The sequence below is a fragment of the Mya arenaria genome, chromosome 14 (assembly GCF_026914265.1).
Source record: "Mya arenaria isolate MELC-2E11 chromosome 14, ASM2691426v1".
Taxonomy (NCBI): domain Eukaryota; kingdom Metazoa; phylum Mollusca; class Bivalvia; order Myida; family Myidae; genus Mya; species Mya arenaria.
In genome coordinates, this window is record NC_069135.1 from 58,607,827 (window position 1) to 58,627,104 (window position 19,278).

Genomic DNA, 19,278 nt, shown 5'->3' on the forward strand with positions numbered 1-19,278 from the left:
GCAAGAAATCGGGTGAAATTCCAAGATGAAAGAAAACTTCAGCAGGTAAAAAAAAAAGAAAAAAAAGAAACAGGTAGTAAACCTCAGATTTTTATATGCTTTACTTATCGATTTAATTTTTTAAGTTGAGTTGCAGCTGATCGTCTATGTTCGTGATATGAAAAAAAGAAAGCTATGTAGTATACGAATTTGGTCTTTTCGACTAATATTCTAATTTCCATGATTGGACATAAACTATATGCTAACAATTCGGGTTTTTGGAAACTAGCGTAATGAGCTCCTGTTTTTTTTTTTTTGATAACATAGACCCGACATCTAGATAGATGGATATATTTATTTCAGTAAGCGGAATGCACATACATGGACATTTAAAATAAACAACATGTACTGTATAGTAAATAACATTATACATACATGATATTATCAATAGCCATGACAGGCCCATCGAACCAAGGATGACAGAAAAAAGAGAAAACTCTTATTTTCATTGTGGTCCTTTGTTTTGGTGGCATGGCATAGAGAGGCATTGCATAATTATTTAAATAATAATATGGCTGTAATCGAAATTGCACAAGTGTATTAAAAGTTAGTCTTTATGCCTTTAAATAAATAATGCTGTAGTTGTATAACAGTCACTTTACATAATAAGTTATACGATAATAAGTTGAGAAAGTTATGTATAATTATCACATTCTAGTATGAATATGAAAGTATGTAGTACATGTATAAAATGTGAGGTTAAGTTAAAATATTTCCTTTACTGAAAATCTTTGAGTAAATAAATGAAAAAAATAAAAATAAAACAAAACTCTAGCCTTTTAATACCATAAATAATTATGCTTTGAATAAAGATTCTTGCATCTTGTATCTTGGAATCTTTTCTGTATTTGAATTTCAAGAAACAAAATCCCTTGAATCCAATGGTTAAATCTAGCAAAGTTTATTAGGTTACCAGTCTAAAAGGTGTGTCAAAATCCTACTTTTCATCTTGGACCAAAAACATATATAATCCTACTCCCAGTTTTCATGAAATATTAACTGATGGGGTTATATTAATCTAATATTCCAGTCATTGAAATTAGTCTTTTGGATGAACAAGCCCGAATTCATATTCTACTGCTTGGCATTAAATTTTTGAACGAGCCCTGCTGTATAAAACCCAGAATTTGAGCAAGCCTGGAAGGCATTTTGCCAGGGCTTGCTAATGCTAATTTTGACCAGTCACCATTGACATTACTATACAGTTTTTATGCACCCTAAACCATATTTTCAGGAATTCTTTGACAAACAGAGGTTGAAGGCACTTTCCAGCAAGTCCAGCTCATTTAAGAAGCAACGTATGAGCCAAGATCTTCTGGCACTCCATACTGTCAGCAGGGCTCACTCTCAGTTTCCCGCAGGTAACACAAAGAGCCTTAAATGATAAAAAAAAAACTATGGTAAAAACATTAAAGATGCACTCTCAAAGATTGAACGTTTTGACAACTATTTTTAGATTTTGTCTTGGAACTACACACACATGTAGTTAATCTTTGCGAAAATGCATGGAAACGAGTGATATAAGACTGCTTACTAAAAATCAGATTGCAGGTTTTCATATTTATGTTCAAAAACTGATGTTTTATGATTTTTTTTCTTAAAGCGTTAGTATCGTGTTTAGCCATAAAACATTAATTTTCAAACGGAAATATGTAAAACTGTGATGTGATCGTTTGTCTGATGTCTTTTATCACTGGTTGTCAGATATTTATGCAAAATTTTGCTCATTCCAAGACAAAAAATAAAAAAAGTTGTCAAAATGCTGTATCTGTGAGAGTGCAACTTTAAGGGACCATAGTGTTTAATTAAAAAATATATGCTTGATGTTAGTTGTTACTTGGAGCAGATATGACCCATCAGTTGTATGTATGCATGTATTTCTTTAGACCTTGCGGTCAAGGATAACCTGTGAAAGTGCAAGCATTTATTTCCAAAGGGGTCCATTTTTTGTTGTTGTTTTTTTTGCTGAAGGGACAGCACGCTGAAGAGGGACTTGTGGAATACAAGGAAGTCCGGGTGCGATACCCTAGCTCTTTTCGAAGAGACCCCTTGGTTCTTTTACGTGCTTGGTGTAAAGCACTGATATTTATGCTTAACCACTGGGCCACGGAGACGGTTAAGGTTCAAAACTATCATATATATACGATTTATGGTGGTTAAACTTTTTTTTTTACCTTGATGGGTGACTAGCTCTTTAGTTCATTGAATGCTTTTCAGTGGCCCTTGGTTCTGTACATAATATAAATTTGACCTGCATATGAATAAATTAATGTAGAACCTTTGAAAACCTTGGGACCGTCTCCATAACCTAGTGGTTAAGGCATCAGCCTACGGAGCGGAAGGTCGTGGATTTGATCCCAGGCTGCGTCATACTGAAAGACGAATGGCGACACGGCGGGGTCAAGCCATAATGAAGCCAATGGGCATGGGCAGACCTTGATAAACTCAAATAAACAAAAAACGAAAACCTTGCGATTATGGTGGGAATGACTGTAATGAAAATGACCCTCTGAAGAATATAATAAGTACCAGTTAGCAACACAGAGGTTTCTCCCGATTTATTAAACTATATTTATTTATTTGAATGTTATTTTTGACATCTGTAAACCTTGAGGAAAGTTGTACAAATCTGTGACTGACATATGTTTGTCCCTTATCCATTGTGCGCACCCATTTTCCATTTTATTTGCTAGGATGGATCACATTTTAATGGTCCTCATTAATGATTTGTGACAGAGGGTGTAGGGGTGACAGCCACCATAAAGTGTTTCATTGTTACCGGTATATTCTAATGCATGATATATTTCAGGCCTTTTCTGGCCATTTTGGAAAAAAGACCCTAGACATTTTGGGAAAATTTCCCTTTCAAAAGACCCAAAATGGCTGAAATATCAATCCATGGGCTGTAAATATCTACTGCAATAAATTATGAAAGATAATAGTTCATACTGATCTCTGAATGTGATGAAAATCAATGATTTCTGAATTCAGTTATCCCCAAAACTTTACATTTCATAATTTATTAGGATGTTGAATGAACTAGTAGAGGTAAAAAGACTTTCATAATTTTTTTACTTTTAATTGGGATTTTTTTCTGAAAATTGGGAAAAATATCATATATTTTGCTTTGGGAATGGGTCCGATTAAGTCAGACCCGTGGGTACTATAGAAAAAGCCCTGTGTACTGACACATTGCTACAGTGATTTTTTGGGGGAATTATTTTTACCGTCTGTGCTTTGCATATTGGGAAAAAATGCACTTTGGGAAAAATACAAAATCATGCCAAAATAGCACATACAATGGAAAATATACATGTTTTCACTTTTTTATGCATCCATTATGCTAGGAAAGAGTTAATTGTGTCAAGATTTTGTTTATATAAATTTAAGAAATTCATTTCTTTTATATTTAATTACATAATTTGCATTAATCAAATTGGGAGAAAATGATAAAAATGGGATTTTTTTTGCAAGGGTAAACAGCCTTTAGAAGGCAGTAAATTACACCAAAAAAATACTGTACTATGTTGGCTGTTTGAACCTTTCTTACTTTTCTAAGTGTTCATAATTATGGAAGCTGTTTAACTGGAAGAAACTGGATTTTCTCTTAACAGTGAACACAGCATCACGACGCCCAATCAAAAAGCTGGACCTGGAAAAGTTCCAATCCTGCACAAGAAAGATCGATGACGTAGACCTAGGACCATGCTCCCCCTCAACACCGGCATCCAAGCTGCTTCTCAATGACTCAACAATGGATAAGTTGGACATTCAAATAAACAAATGTTACATTTAAAAAAAAGAATTAACTCCAAATGAACACAGACTTTCAGTAATGTTGTACGTCACTTTTTATCGACTGGAGCTATAAACAGCAATGTTAGAAATCCAGATCATTTTCAATATAGATTTCAACAGTTCATTGTCAGTTCATTGTCAGATATTATTGTAAACAAGTAAGATCATGCATTACTTATAGTTAGATTAAGTAGGATGTAACTAGGCTAGATCAATTTTGAATTTTTGTAATTTTTGTAATTGTCTTTCATTTTGAATTAATATTTTCCAGCACTTAGATGAATATTTTGAAAATGTCATATTTATTATCATCAATTATGGCTCATGGGTGTCAACAACATCATCTTCTTGAATATATAGAAATTAATGTTACTTAATGGTTCCCCGTGGCGTATAGAGGGAGGGCGGGGGATTCGTTTGCAGGCTGCAGCATCTTGTCTGATCAATAACTTTAAATGTATTTGTCCAGTAATCACCAAATTTAGTCAGAATGGGTATGGGCAAAATATCTTGGACACTTTCATTAATTAAACAGCCAAATGGCTTCAGTCACTCAAGAGTTATCACCCTTTAATTATAGTATAAAATGTTTTTATGAATAACTTAATTCAAAAACCTTTGTCCAATCATCACTAAAATTGGTAAAAATGTATATGGGCAGAATAGCTCAGTCCAGAGTCATTGCACTTAAATTTGCAAAAAAACTGTAGAATTATTATTGTGTCTACTCTCTAAATTTTGCTTAATCTAAAACCACTTATCACCAGAATCGGATGTGCATATTTTTTAAAGCTGTGTTGGCGCTCTTGTTGAACATACCTTTGTTTTTTATATTTTTTATGTAATGGAAAGTTCTGAACAAGATAAGAAAAACGTGCAATTACATGCATGAATATTTTTTATGTATTAACTTTTGATATGCAGTAAACAGTGTACAATATCATGATTATACTTCTTTTCATTCACATAGAAAAAGTAAGGAGACGAGCCTTTTCAAGAACATATTGGGTAATGGACAGGGACAAAGCACGCAGAATATTCCAGGATTGTGCCCTCCTGCCTCTTGTTTGGATGTGATGGAGGTGAAAATACTTAACCTAGAAAATAAAAATCACCATAATATAATGAAACTAAAGTGACAAGGCGAATAGTAAAAAAAAGTTTAATATTTCACGCCTCCAACTTCAATGACGCAATGCCATTAGTCCAGGACCGTGAGCAGTGACCGCCTGGTCATGCGCCAGTCACTGCTCACGCGGTGATCCCATATTTCACCATATTTGGTCACCAAATTTATATCATACAAAAAGGCGTCTATTTTCTGATTCCGATAAATTAATGAAACATTTAAACATGTAAACAGGCTGTTGACGTGATATCCCATAATGGGTCACCCCGATAACTTATATATTTCCTGATAAGGGGCACAAGGTAAGGGCCCGAACGACACTGAACAAGAGTCGCAAACATACATACAGCTCAAATACATGTACAAAACACAACATACACATGTAAAAACACCACAATCAGACCACAGTATACTGTGTGTGTCAGTTTCCAAGAGATTGAACAGTTATAAATGCAAAAGTGATCTCGTGCACATTACCGTAATGAGTATAACTTGTTAACACTGCCTATGCAGTAGAAGCTACAACTACATGTATAACATGGATCAAAATTAGCACATTGTCCCCAAGGAATCAACCCTGGGCTTGTAAAACTTGGGGTTTTGAAATATATTTATATAATTGAGCTTGTTGAAGAAAATCTTTAAAATATATGAACATAGATATATATATATATATATATATATATATATATATATATATATATATATTATTTTAACATTTTCGTTTGTTCCATTGAAATTGATACCTTCTGAAACAAGCTTAATACTAGATACATTCAATACATATCTTACAAATGCAAATGTTCAAAACATATGAAGGTATTGTACATATCGGTGTCAAAAATCAAACAGACCTTCTAAGAAAAGTGATTGTTCACATTTAACTTATATTTAGTTATGAATATGTATGGTATTCACACTTCTTAATTCTTTTATATTGTACCAGACCAAGGTAAGACAGACATCGCTTACAACAGACATGAAATGCACCAGAGCAGATCCATCTATTCCTTTTGCATTCAGCCGTCCAGAAAATCCCAAACAATCCTCTGCAATGAAGAATCAGTTAAAGTTTGATCCTTACGCCTCTGAGGACTTCCAAGTCACCCCACTGGTCCATTATCACCAAAAGAAAAAGTCACCTTTAGAAGAAAAGTTAAAGAACGTGAAGAAAAAGAAACACCATGATAACAAGGTGGGTCATAAAAGTCATCCCCATGGAAACCAGGTTGGTCCTCAAAGTCAGTCCCATGGAAACCAGGTGGGTCCTCAAAGTCATCCCGATGGAAACCAGGATGGATATCACAGTAATCACAAGGTGAATGCCAAAGGAGATGCGGGAAGACTAAAAAAAGGGCTGAATGTTTATGATAAGGGACAGAAATTCACATCTACCCCAGCAAAGGATCCAACACATTTGAAACTATGCGATTCAGACCTTAAATTGTTGTCACCAATTATGAAAGAGTCACCAATGGTTCATTCTACAGAGGCAGAGTTTCATTTTCGGCCAAGGCCCATGAAAGGTATCTCTTTGGAAAGAAGCAGTTTTGAGAGTAGAAACTCATCCAAGTCTTTATCTGAGTGGACACAAAGTGCCAGTTTTGATCAGAACAGTAGTTTCAAACCTTTTATTGCCACTAAACTGAACACTGAAACACCAGGCTTGTTAACATGCAATACGGAAAGTAGCTACCAGTTAACAGAGAGAATTCCAAACTTTGATAAAGAAGAACACCATGACAACCATTTGTTTAATGAAACAACTACCCTAGAATTTGAAGATAAGTTCCAAAGAAATACTACCAGTACTTCCAATACACAGGACAAACTGGTATTAATGTCAAATTCATTGGCAACAAAATCTTCCTTGTCCCAGTATAGACAAACTATTTATGACAATAGAAATGAAGAGGTTAATAAAGGTTTTGAAGACGAATGTGATTACAGGGGTCCAAAATTTGACAAAGCCGACAAGGAAAGAGTACTTGTTAGTTCTACACCAGTAAGAGGTCTGAAACCAACCTTTACTGACCTCGATGATGACTTTCAGTACACTCCCCCTAGGTGTAAGAAATCAAGACTGACTGATAATTCATCTAACATTATGAACATGTATAATACCTCGAATGAAAGGGGTGCAACAGGAGGTGAATTAAATACAGCACAAACACGGAAGATGAGGCAACTCTCCGGCGGATCAGTGTAAGTAATTAACCTTGACATATGTCATAATAAAAATATCTTAATTATTTTTTTGCTCGGTGGAACTTGGATCTGTGAGCAATATTTTTGTCTGGATTCTGTTTATTTCACATATCATTGGAGGAATGTAGTATTTCTAATTCTAACAAATATATCTTGATTTTGAATCTATGGCATTGTTTAATTTAAGTACGAAGTGCTTTCCACGGTTTACAGACATGATATTTATGATGATATGAGAAAAAAATAATTGTAACTACTATTTCTATTGACTGATTATAGCTGTTGTGACCTTAATTTCAGGGGCTCATTGCCAAGTCCAAAAGAAGCAGATGTTTTTCCTAGCTATTTACAGCGTGACAATTGTGAGGTTTGTTCTAATGTTATTCTGTAGACTGTTAATGATTGTACTTAGATAATGTGTATATAAATATTTCTTCTTTTTCATAAGATCAGGAAAAAAAAATCAAACCATCTTAAGCGTAGCATTTTATTTAGTCCTTTTTTTTATTAAACTATGATTTTACAAAAAAATATTTTAGTTTCGTGAAAATTTCGTTACTCTTTAATTCAAGTATTACACACATTGTACCTAACACAATATTGTGCTCAGCTGGATCCTGTTATAAGGGACATTAGATCGTTCAAGAAATTGTGGCCTGCCCTTAGACAATCGAAAAAATATAGAGGAAGGATAGAAATTTAATTTAAAAAAAATGGATTTATCAACTTCACAGACATTATTTTCACAGCCATGATGTTGTCCTTGTGTCATTGTCATCATGCAAGAACGGTTAAAATAAATGATAATAATAATATGAAACCCTCTACACATGTATGTTAACTGACAATTTGTATGTGAATCAAGTCCCATAACTGTGGCCAAAATATTTGTCAAGTAACGGGCCCTAATTGACAAAAACATGAGTGATCATAATCATTGGCTTGCAGTTTTCTTGTTTTAAGTAGTAGAGAAGTTGCAAATAACTACTTGTACGGGAACATAATGTATATACTTCACTTTGTGACCTGAGTCATCCAGGTATGTGTTCATTATACACTAGCTAAGAAAAAATGATATTTATGCAAGTGTGAGCAAGGCTACAAGTATTTATATAAGTTTATAAGGAACTCGTAAAAACAAGCTGACATCTGTAAATCAGTGGTCGAAAGCCCTGCTCTGGTAAAGGGCATTTTGAACTTGCTCAGGTTCTCCTTTTACATAGCAGTGCTTGTTAATAAAAAAGAACGCCAAACACTTGCGTGAGATTTTGGGCTTGTTCATTTTAAAATCCGAATTATGTCAATGACTGGTACACCTACACGTTGTGTGTTAAAACCTATGTTATATAATACTTTGTAGACGGAGAATGTTGGAGACAAACAATGCATGTCTGTCCGGAGTAAGCTCAAACAGGTGAACTCCAGAGAGTAAGTTTTTATTAAGTTTAAATGCTTTTTTCCCTTTCAACAGTCGGCGTAAATATGTTCTTTACGGTTATTGGGAATATATAACAAAATGGGTCTAAATGTTCGAATAAAAAGTTTCTCACAAATATTTATGTCTCCCCCAATAAATGTGGAGACATTTTTTGCTCTATCCGTTAGACCCTACGTCACACTTCGTTTCCGCTCATTGACTAAAGTGGAACTTAATTCTTGGTATGATGGTTGGACATGACCAGTAGATGAAACCTATTGATTTAGAGATCAGTGGGTCAAAGGTCAAAAGGTGAAAAAACGACTTCCGCTCAATAACTGATAAAGATCCATTTGGTCATGGAACGTCATACTTGGAATGCAAGATGGTCATGACTAGTAGATATATTATTATCAATAGGTCAATAGTCAAGGATGCAGTGACCTTCAGGTGTAAAACAATATGTTCGCGGTGAAACTAGGCTGAAAAATGCCATTTGGTCATGGCTAGTAGATGGTCCCTATTGATTTTGAGGTCAGAAGGTCAAGTGTCAAGGTAGCAGTGACCTTGAGGTGGGAAGAATGGTTTCCGCTCAATAATGAAAGAAAGCTTGGGCCCAGGACCTTCATACGTGGTATGCAAGCTGCTCATGATAAGATGACCCCTATTGATTTTTTCTCAGCTACAACACAATAGAGAAATACTAAAATAGAGAAATAGTTTTCGCCCATTAACGTAAGTAAGAATTGATGGATAGTAATAAAAGTTGGTGTGTAGGTAGCTTATGTGGAGAGATAGCTTGGGATTGCATCTGATGGGGTCGGGAGCAATGTCAATGTCACCATTGCTAAGAAGAATGGTTTTCGCCATATAACTTTAGTTAAAATAGATGGATAGAGATGAAAGTTGGTATGAAGGTAGCGTATGTAAAGAGCTGAATTGGGATGGCTTTCAAGGGGGCTGGGGAGTAGGTCACTTTGACTCAGAGTAGAAAAATGGTTCCAGCCAAACAACTTTAGTTAGGATTGATGGAAACTAAACACATCAGATTCTTAACTAGTGTATTTTTCAGTTACATATCTTTTAGATAAAAGATAAAGGCTGCTACATACTCCCAAGTTTAGTTGGCTATAATTTCTGATTGCCCATTTTAAAAGCTCGATTTCGTCGCATTACAACGCTACTAGTTCATGTTGTAATCAATTTACTTTTTAAATGTTTACATTTGGAAATTTATTTAATTCAATATGAATCATAGGAAATGGAGTTTATTCTCATTTTGGAATATTAAAAATGCTATATGTTTGGTAAAAAAACAACACAACAACAACAAAATGCATGAAGTAACAAACCTTATTTAGTATTATAAAAAACAGAAGTCACACTAAATAAAAGTGCATGTACTGTAAGGACATAACGATTTAATACAAAATATTCTTATTGTTCCAGAAGTGATACATCTTCTAATCAGTACAAAACGTTGAAGCCAGGCACAAGTGAACTGTTGAATGAGGTTGGTATTACCTATTTTGCAGGATAACTATGTGTTTTTAGAGATCTTATATAATAGATATATGCAAAACACGCTTTGGCGCGAATTCTCGGTTAATGTTAGAATTCAAAAATATAGTTATCAAAAAATGGCGTCCATTATGTTTTAAAAGTGCCATCTTCAATCCAACAAATTTCTTATGGATAAAAAATGGACCACTATCGCTCAATGTAAAGTAAGTTTAGCGACTTTATAAATACATATATTTTTTCCTGTACAAAGTTAGACACGACTTTCAGAAATGTTGATCATGTTGGCCATTGTGTTACAGAAATGTGTCTTGTTGGGTTTTCGTATATATATATATATATATATATATATATATATATATATATATATATATATATATATATATATATATATATATATGATCTTTGGTATTTGCTCTTGCTACAGAATAGAATTGCATTAGCTATTGTTAAATGAAGGTTACATATATTTATCAAATTTCAAGCAAAGTATTTCTGCTTACTAATGAATTGCCCGAAACCTGCATAGCAAATAATATTAAACTATTTTGTACAATTAGCATAACAGATACTGTCAAATATTGTTTCTGCGGACCAACCTGTTGAGTTCCAAGTACTCCAAAAAAGACCCTGAAAACCAGATACCAAAAAGTGGAGAATATTTTGTCCTTTATTGCCACACAACTGTATGCACAATTGTTACTGTCCATTCAGATGTATTTATCTTCACAAACATAAGGATCTCTTGCGCAGAATATATTATCCTTAATATTGCCATAATAATGTACGCACATGTGTTACTGTCCATTCAGATGTATTTCATCTTCACAAACAAAAGGATCTCTTGCGCAGAATATATCACCTTTTTGCCACACAACTGTATGTATATTGTTATGCCCCCTTTTGAAAAAAGTGGGGTATATTGTTTTGCACATGTCGGTCGGTCGGTCGGTCGGTCTGTCTGTCTGTCGGTCGGTCGGTCGGAATACCAAATGGTTTCCGATCAATAACTTGAGAACGCTTTGACCGAGGGACCTCATACTTGGTATGTGTATTGGTCATCACCAGCAGATGAACCCTATTGATTTTGAGGTCAGTGGGTCAAAGGTCAAGGTCAGTGTGACCTTTACATGAAAAACGGTTTCCGATCAATAACTTGAGAACGCTTTGACCCAGGAACCTCATACTTGGTAGGTGTATTGGTCATGACCAGCAGATGAACCCTATTGATTTTGAGGTCAGTGGGTCAAAGGTCAAGGTCAGTGTGACCTTAACATGAAAAACGGTTTCCGATCAATAACTTGAGAACGCTTTGACCCAGGAACCTCATACTTGGTAGGTGTATTGGTCATGACCAGCAGATGAACCCTATTGATTTTGAGGTCAGTGGGTCAAAGGTCAAGGTCAGTGTGACCTTAACATGAAAAACGGTTTCCGATCAATAACTTGAGAACGCTTTGACCCAGGGACCTCATACTAGGTAGGCTTATTGGTCATGACCAGCAGATGAACCCTATTGATTTTGAGGTCAGTGGGTCAAAGGTCAAGGTCAGTGTGACCTTTACATGAAAAACGGTTTCCGATCAATAACTTGAGAACGCTTTGACCCAGGAACCTCATACTTGGTAGGTGTATTGGTCATGACCAGCAGATGAACCCTATTGATTTTTACTTTTCATTTAGATGTATTTCATTTTCACAAACCTAAGGATCTCTTGCGCAAAATATATTGTCCTTTATTGCCACACAACTATAAGCACAATTGTTTAATTCTGTCCATTCAGATGTACAATCTTCACAAACATAAAGATCCCATGAGCAGAATATATTGTCATTTATTGCCACACAACTGTATTCACAATTGTTATTGTCCATTCAGATGTTTTTCATCGTTATTGCAACACAAATGTAAGCACAATTGTTACTATCCATTCATATTTACTCTATCTTGACAAACATGAGGATCTCTTGCGCAGAATATATTGTCCTTTATTGCCACATAACTGTATGCGCAGTTATAAGATTCCATTTATATGTACTTCATATTCATAAATTTAATAAGAAGCCCATAAAAATAAATATAATATTATTAATGTAGTAACACTAACACGGTCCTATGGTCCGTTGAAATAATATATAAAACACACACAAACACAAGTAATCATTTTAAAACCTTTTATCTCAAAACGTTTTTGCATTACACATTTATATTTTAAGGAGTAAAATTTCAGTAATTGTTATAGTCTTTAATTAAGTGTCAAATTATATTTAAACTCAGTTGAAAACTATTGTTATTGTACTAGTATTTGTAACTATATGTTCAGCTTGAATTGTCTACGCGTGGAGTTACACAATTAAGGAATATTGTTCAATTTGACCATCAATATATTCATTTTAAGGTACACAGGCTTAGTGAATAGAGCTAGTTACAAATATTTCCCCATATTTCAGATATGTGAGCTGGAGGCTCAGGACAGCAGTCAAAACTCCCTCGTGGAAGCCCACGACGATAAACTGTGTACCACCCCACCAGGTGATTGTCATTTTTACGTTATATAAAAAGCAGGTATAGGGCCTGTTTTACCCTTCTTTGCAGTAGCCGACAACCGGGAAGTTCCTCAAGAGCCAGTCCCTGTTTTTTCCCAAAAAAGCCTCTGAAATTTCTAAATCCCCCCATTAAAAAATAATGATTTTATAATGAGATTCACTGAATGATGTTTCTGATATATTCAGGCATTCAAGTTGCCGCGTAACATTTTTCCTCTGATGATAATATACCCAATCCTTTGAGGACGGTCTATAATGATATCGGCAAACAGTGTTGTTTATTTTTTCTCTGCTAATATACCCAATCATATGCCTAATGCACTGGTCAATTTAAATTGGAACACTTGGATTAATGTACTGTGTACTGGTATATAATTCGGTTTTAATTACTACGAGAAGGCCCGATATGGTGCTAATAAATTTTACATTACCCTACTATTTGACGAAGGGAAAAAAAGACATTCGGCGTTTTGACGTCATTGGTCTTATCCGTTGCCCTCTAATTGGATGTCAATTGGCCAATTGTATTATTTGTTAATGAATTCTTAGGTGCGATTTCCCATGAAACTTTAAGAATTCGATCATTGAACCCAAGTGTTTGTTTGGCATGAACACATGAGAAATAAAAATCAATATTTAATTGTTATATGAATAAAAGTGGCCCACTTAGAAAATCTTTGGACTGGGTTCCAACGATCAGGAAAAAAAGTCTGGAACATATGGTTTTTAGGCTGTAGGCCGCTATATGGTTTTTAGGCTGTAGGCCGCTAGGACTGCAGACTTTTATAACCGTATCTCGGAAATCGCATCGGCAGATCGACATAACATTTTTAAGTTTTGGCGAATTAATGCGCGCACGGGCGTATCAACCCCAGCGCAGTTAGAACTGCGTTGGTAACAACCTAATTTACATAAACAATTACGTCGAAAATACATAGTAAGCAATCTGCTTCAATTGCTCCGGACTGCGTTCTGCATATTAATAAGATAGCTAAAAGTAGCGCTGTTCGGTGTTTACAATATTTGCTATGCGGTTAATATAGTTCGAATAAGCTGCGTTTTGCGTAATATATATAACGCGATTAAAATTGTACAAAAAGCAATTATATCAATATCGGCGATCACAGAACGCAATATAAAAAGCAGAATCTGCAAATAGTTTCTAAATGAAACCGTACTGAATCAAATAAATACATGTAAGGCCGAGGACCGATAATATCTTCATGTACTTTGTAGTTAAGAATAGAATCTGGGTCAGCGCATTCAGACAGGTTTATTTCCTGGAAATAAACTCTGAGAACTCGTTAAAACCCATAAAAATATGGATCGTATTATGATGCAATTAAATGCTATTTAGGCGTAAGATATCAAAGTTAACCATAATGTTTTAAATGAAATTAAAATACTTCATTGTATCCTACAATCAGTTTATTTTTGGTTATTTAAGTTCATTAATAAGAATATTTTCTATGTTTTAAATTGCTTAAATCGCTCTTACTTGACATTTTTATTGAGATTGATAGTTTGTCCTTGTGTTTGTAAAATGAGTGTCGCATAAGACCATTCTCTTATTTGTGTAAGTACATACTAACAACCTTTAACCAGTACTAAATGCATATTATACACTTTTACCATTCAAATCAAATTGCGTAAAGCATTGACAGGCTATCGATTTGTGTCAAAGTCATGTAATGCCGAATGAAACAGAAATTGTGTGAATATTCCTCAGTTTGTCTCATTAATTTCAGACCGAAGTCTTGAGCATGTAGTATAATGCATATGCATGTTTAAAAACCACTGATATAAATGAGTAATCTGTTTATTTTGTGACACAGGTTGAGGGCATTATTAAGATACATATACATCAAACATACAGGGAATAAATAGTATTTGGGTGATTCGATCCAGAGGTATTTGTCATTGTAGAAGGAAGCCTAAAACATAAACCAAACTATGTCCAATGCATTTTGTTGGGATGCATTGGGTTAGGCTGGCATATCCTGGAAGTAAATTTAATACGCCTAAGTCAAGTTCAAATTGTAGAGTAGATTTTACTAAAATTCCTAAATGCTTTGTCCGTGGCAGTGCATTGTTTTTGAAACCAAAGCTCCAGATAAGGTTTTATATGATATTGAGAATTACTCCATACCTTATACGCATATATTTGGCGTATTACACATTTCAAGTGACTTATACTATATATATATATATATATATATATATATATATATATATATATATATATATATATATATATATGTGATCTAATTGAGAATCAACATAAAACTCTAAAAGTTTTTCCAAAGGAAATTATGAGCGAGCATATGCTATCTTTAGATTTTTATGTTAATAATTATGTTTTACAATTACATGACTATACTCACAAAACGTTCAGGCCGAAAGCCATTCAACGCTTTAAGCGCTTTGATTTTTAAGGTAAGGGAAAATTTATGATTTCAATTTTGGCAAATACGCATAAGTCAGGGGAAAACCGGGAAATTTGGAACCTGAGATCGAAAGCCGAAGAAACAGTTTACAAAATAGAATAAAGAAGGACATAATTTTTGAAAAAAAAACAACAACTTAAAAGCCATACGCTATATAAATGGAGGTGGTAAGGGTTTGGTGATGGGGATGCAGGACAACACTATTGATTAGGCCCATAGATGTCTAAATAAGTTCCTATGAACACCGATTGGTTTCTCAGGGAAATGGGATTTTGTCTAGAATATTTTTGCTCGGCGAATTTCATGACATTGGTGAGTGAGATAAACCTAGAAAACAGTTAAAATAAGAGCATCTTTTTTCTTTTAAGGTGGCAAATGCTCGGAAAGTTTTGAAGCAGAGACGTTCATTGATAACGAAGAAAAGCTCATGGTTTGTTTAACAAAAGCTGCAAATATCTTTACAAAATAGTAGAATTAAAGAGAAATGCCCTGAAAGTTATTTTCATGAGTAGTTTTTACTCATGAAAGTAGCACTCTAGATACTTCTCTTTAATAATGATTTATTGTTTAAATGCTAAATATGTCTTATAAACATGTATATTGCATCTTAAGTGAAAAGGGTATTGAATAAATGCAGTATCTTGCTTTTACATCAAATAATAATGTAAATTCATAATTATGATCTTAATGTAGATGATCTAAATTTGACATAGATCGCAACATTCTGGTTTTGGTCTGAAATTTCATGGTAGCTAAATTTCGAATAATATTTACACATTCTACTTTGTACATAAAAATATACATGTAAGTGTAGCTTGATATTCTGCCTATTTTACATTTGAGTTACTTATAAATGTATTCACATGCAAATATACATTGTAACAACATTTCAATTCAACGATAGTCTGACACATTTCGGGGACGACCATTTTCTAATGTTGTCATAACCTGTGGCCCAACCCAATTGTACAATAATATTGTTTGTCGAAAATATGTATATCACGTGTGTTTATTGTTTACAATAAAATACGATTAAACTATTTTAATTTGAACTTAAACACTACTTTTAGAATGCCGACATAGCCTACTTCGAAGCCAATCAAACCAAGAAGCAAATGCCAGACACTTCCAAAGCAACCTGTCAAGAGTTACCTATGACCCAGTGTGAAGCTGAACAAGGCATTGATGTTGTTGTTGATTTAACTTGCTATGAGGAGACATCATTTGAACCAGAAATCATTGAACTTAAAACTGATTTTGAAAAGTGTGGCTCAGCAGATCAAGGCAAATCTGTTAAAGAGAAGTGCAAAAGCAAGAGAGCCTTAGATGATAAAGATACTATAAAACTACATAGGAGCAAAGAGATAGAAGATAAAACAGTTAAACATAAAGATAGTGATAGTTCAGAGAGCCAAAATGAATATATTTTAGGAACCACTTGTAAAGGCGAAGAAGCACATAATATTAAGGACACATTTGGTGGTGCTCCTAGGACAAAATGTGGTCAGATAAATGTTTTGGAACTGAAAAAAATGCCAAGAAGTTTTGATAAAATAGTAAACGAATCAAGACATGAAACTTTAAAAGCAGGAAGTGATAAAGTTGAAACTGATTCTGGTCCATGTGTCAATGATACTAAACATACTAACGTTAATCAGAAAAATGATGAACTTGATGCTTTCAACAAGAAACCATCAGGTTCAGTTGTAACTCCAGTAACAACGGTTGCCAGTATAGTTACAGTTCAAGATCCTGAAATCTCGAGTGGCAGAAGCAGATACACACAGACGGAAGAATGTGAGAGTAAGGAATACACTGATGCATCCACGTCACCGCTGCAGAGATGTGACTGCACCTTTGACAAGGGTATTCAGTGTGAAATAAATCATGGGGACTGCTACGGTAACAGAAGAATTCCATCTTTGAGCAGCTTGGTTGTTACCAGTCTTCAGAAGCGAGCCAACACTATAGTTTGAAAAGAAGCACAGGAATAAAAACTGATTCTCAAGGTAGACAAAGAAACTGAAAGTGAAACTAAAACTCGTGGAAGAAAGTGAAACTTTAACTCGTGGTAGAAAGTGAAACTTAAACTCGTGGTAGAAAGTGAAACTTTAACTCGTGGTAGAATGTGAAACTAAAACTCGTGGGAGAAAGTGAAACTTTAACTCGTGGTAGAAAGTGAAACTTTAACTCGTGGTAGAAAGTGAAACTAAAACTCGTGGTAGAAAGTGAAACTAAAACTCGTGGGAGAAAGTGAAATTTTTAACTCGAGGTAGAAAGTGAAACTTAAACTCGAGGTAGAAAGTAAACCTTTAACTCGTGGGAGAAAGAGAAACTTTAACTCGTGGGAGAAAGTGAAACTAAAACTCGTGGGAGAAAGTGAAACTAAAACTCGTGGTAGAAAGTGAAACTTTAACTCGAGGTAGAAAGTGAAACTTTAACTCGTGGTAGAAAGTGAAACTTAAACTCGAGGTAGAAAGTGAAACTTTAACTCTTGGGAGAAAGTGAAACTTTAACTCTTGGGAGAAAGTGGAACTAAAACTCGTGGTAGGAAGTGAAACTGAAGGTAAAAAAATGAAACTTAATCTCAAGGTAGAAAATGGAACCTTGTGAACATCAACAATTAAATTATCATGCACGCCTATGCCGTTCGTCTTTTGGTGCTTACTCAGTGAAATATATTGCAATCTTACACTAAAACGAACAATTATCAACAATTCCTTTTATCCTCCAACAATAATAACAAAGTACACTGAAACGGTGTTTACACTATGACGTCATCAACAAAAAATGAGTCCTTTTGAGATATTCGTGTAAATAAAGACAAAAACAATTTTTAAGGAAAAGATAACAAAACAGACTTATAACAATGTGTATTTGTGATTAAATTAAAGATATTTTTCGAAAATATGTAAAAACTATCTATGACTTTGTTTATGAAGTACGAAAATTTGCAAGCGTCACTTTTTCATCTACCAAAATGAAATCTGGTTATTGACGTAAGACGTTCGCCGTTGTTGGGCGGGCCATCATGAGGGCGGCGTCAAACTCACCTATGGTATCGAATTTTATTAGTTTGCTTTGACACATGGTGACCAAACTTGGTCACTGTAACTAAAAAAATACTAGTTGGTACTGAAATAAATAAGTTACGGTGACATATTGCAACTAAACTTGGTATATATATGAGCTTATAGAGACCTTTCATGGGATTGTGTTTGGGCTCCGAGAGTCATTTTCAAGGTCACTGTTTCTAAAATTGAAAAATTGTAAGTACTGAATAATTTAAGTTAGGGTTGACATATGTTGACCAAACTTGGTATATAGGAAAATTTCATGGATATCTTTCATGGGAATGCGTTTTGGGTCCATAGGGTCGAGGTCATTGTAACTAAATTAGAAAAACGGTTAGTACTGAATAACTAGAGTTGCGGTTGACATGTTGTGATCAAACTTGGTATAAAGGAAGAGTTTATGGAGACCTTTCGTGGGATTGTGTTCTGGGGTCCTAGGGTCAAGGTCACTGTACTAAAATAGATAGTTTGGTACTGAATAACTTTAGTTATGGTTAACATATAGTGTGACCAAACTTTGTGTGTACGAAGAGTTAATGGAGGTATTCCATGGGATTGCATTTGTGGATCATAGGGTCGAGATCACTGTTACTAAAAATAGAAAAAGAAGTTAATACTGAATCTAACAACGAATTTATGGCTGATGTTCTGTTAATTATTAAAAATCTGCTTTCGCCGCATTGCGATAGTTCTTTAATCGAGCTTGCTGTCCTACGACAGCTCTTAGAGTTACAATTTCCCAAGAGCGAATAGGTTTAGCTCTTTTACTATGTTTACTTAAGTAGAGAAGTCGGTATAGAGGTTGCTGAATGTTCGAGGTACAAGCTTTTTAGAATTAATATTTTTTTGTGTAATAAAACTTGGCCTTGCGGACTAAGAGAAATACAGCTAAAATTACGATAATATCTTGACCAAAACTAAAAAATCATAGAAAAATGATTTCCTAAAAATCATATACATTGTTCTTGACAGTGTGTGAAACATTCGGCCTTACTCATGTTTGGTTATTATACATATCACGACCTCAGATCGACCTGGTCCCCCATAACGGTTTCAAATATCTTTGTCGCATGCATCACCACAAATAAAAACGGTTCA

At 34.5% G+C, this 19,278-nt stretch overlaps 1 long non-coding RNA gene across 1 annotated transcript; it reads left to right on the top strand.

Moving 5' to 3' along the window:
- The first annotated feature begins 2 nt into the window (after positions 1-2).
- LOC128217171 (uncharacterized) lies at positions 3-3,764 on the top strand. Its single transcript, XR_008258201.1, has 3 exons — positions 3-45; positions 1,274-1,400; positions 3,654-3,764. It is a non-coding gene; the product is annotated as an uncharacterized LOC128217171 (long non-coding RNA).
- The last annotated feature ends 15,514 nt before the right edge of the window (positions 3,765-19,278 follow it).